Consider the following 2500-nt stretch of genomic DNA (forward strand, 5'->3'; position numbering starts at 1 on the left):
ATCATCCTTAGGAAATTACCTACTCATTATTCTTAGTCTAGATATGTTTTACTGCATTGACTGCATGAATAGTGTATAGACAAAATTCATATCTTAGCGTATCTGACAATTCATATCTTAGCGTATCTGTTACTGTAGACCTTGCCTGATATCTCTCGTAAACCTCTCCGTAATTTAAGGGATCCTAGTACTATATATTTCTATGCATATTATTCAATGAGAATACATCCAACTATCAATTACTGTCGCTAAACTCTTCATACCAAAAATCTTTTCTGTGATCGCGTAAGATGGCCTCTACGAATCAACCACGTTCCTCTGACTCTGAAGACAGCGTGACAGGAGCACACCAACCAATCAACTACCGTGATTACTGGATAAAATGGGGGTGGGTTCGCGACATACTCACCTTATGGAGAAGGGAAGAAGGTACTCCATATCAGGAACTGAATCTACCACCTAACCTTGGAGTACTCGACCCGCTCACTGGCGAACCTGTTCGCAACACCGTTTATACCCTTTTTGCAAGAATTTTTCGTCTTGAGGCTACCATTAATGGAACTAGAAAAGATATCCAACCTCTACCTCACACTGATAACCAACCAGGGTTAGTAGAAGAAGTTAAAGAACTCCGAGCTCGAGTGTTAACTTTAGAGAGCACGGTGCACAATTTGCAAGCACCAGCAGTATCACCAACACCAGTAACATCACCAGCCTCAGCACCAACAACACTAGTACCACCAATAACAACATCCGCGTCACCAGCTTCGACATCTCATTCTGTACATCGAGTATAATCTTCGTTCTACATGACGTTCTACATCATTTATCTTCGTTCGACATGGCGATTATGTAATCTCTAATGTTTTAGAGATTATATATATTCTTGTTCTAACGATAAATCAAATGAGATTAATATCATATTAACTCATTAAATCCATAATTACATCTGAAGAAAATATATATGCAAGTATATTTTCATAAAGATTGTAATTAAAAATTCTTTTGTACAAACTGTTAATTGTAAAAATATTTTAACGGGTAGGTAATACCCGAGGAATATTTAGTTTTCACTTTAATAAGTTACAGTGTACATTTTTCGAAGCTGATCCAACAGTCGTTTACTATCCTATTTACAACCACCGATATACGTATCCGTTCACCGCAAAATAACCATTTTCATTCAATTTCATATTTGGATTTTGATCTATCAGAATCCAACAAGTGGCATAATGAAGAAAACATTTGACAAAATAAAATTTGTTAGAAAAAAACAAATTAACTATGAGAAATTTTATTAAGAATCCACGCTAACTGTTCCTAGCTAATTGTTCCTAGCTAACTGATTACCTTTTATTTATCGCAATTTATTTATCGCATTTTATTTATCGCAATTTTATTTATCGTCATTTAATTTCTGTTATTTACTTTACGCACTTTATTTATCGTCATTTAATTTCTGTTACTTATTTTACGCACTTTAAATATCGGGACACGTATACAAGGTTTTAACATATCATATCGACACATCTATATATATTATTTGGAATCACCATAGACACTCTATATGCAGTAATGATCGAGTTCTCTATACAGGGTTGAGGTTGATTCTCAAATAATATATATACTTTGAGTTGTGATCGAGTCTGAGACATGTACACGGGTCACGATATGTATTAATTAATTCGAATATTATGTAATAAACTATATATGAATTATTATTTGTACACTGCTAACTGTGGACTATCGACTATGGACTAATAACATTGGACAATTAAAAGGAATTAAAATATTGATTATAACATATGAAACTAAACATTCTTCAAGTTTGCCACTTGATTTCATCTTAAACCTCATTTTTATCTTGACGATTCCAATCTGCCTTCAAACCTTTCATGATATTTGAAAACACATCAATCGAGAGGATGAACCAACCGCACTTCATCTACGGAAGAAAAGATTGATACATATAATTATGCACCTGAAAACTCCTGGACCCTAAGTAAAAGTTTAACACGTGTCTGTGTTAGCTCCTTTGGCATTGTTATTACCAAAAATAACATTGCAACTCTTTTTCAAATTAGCCAATTTTATCACAGCTTCAACAAATCAACTTCAACTTCTATTCGAATTAGCCTTATTATAACCTCGATATATAAGTTTGCCTGTCGTCATCATTACCGGAGAACCGTTTGTATTTCACCACATTAGCAGAAAAATTACCAGCAACTTCAATGAATTTGGACTTTTTGAAAAATCATTATATTCATTGAAACCCCATCTTGTATTCATCTATACCCTGTAACAATAATTGCCATACCAATTACCGGGAATCAGCAATCAGTATTTCGAATCTCGTAGCATTTCTACATCAATAGTTATATGTATACATATAACAATTATCTCCTAGGATTACGATCTTCAATTCTAAAATTTTGAAAAGGCACCCAGTTTACGAAACGATACTCTGAATGTTGGAAAAGCTCAGAAACGTTGGAAC

This window comes from Rutidosis leptorrhynchoides, chromosome 5, assembly GCF_046630445.1.
Source record: "Rutidosis leptorrhynchoides isolate AG116_Rl617_1_P2 chromosome 5, CSIRO_AGI_Rlap_v1, whole genome shotgun sequence".
Classification (NCBI taxonomy): Eukaryota; Viridiplantae; Streptophyta; class Magnoliopsida; order Asterales; family Asteraceae; genus Rutidosis; species Rutidosis leptorrhynchoides.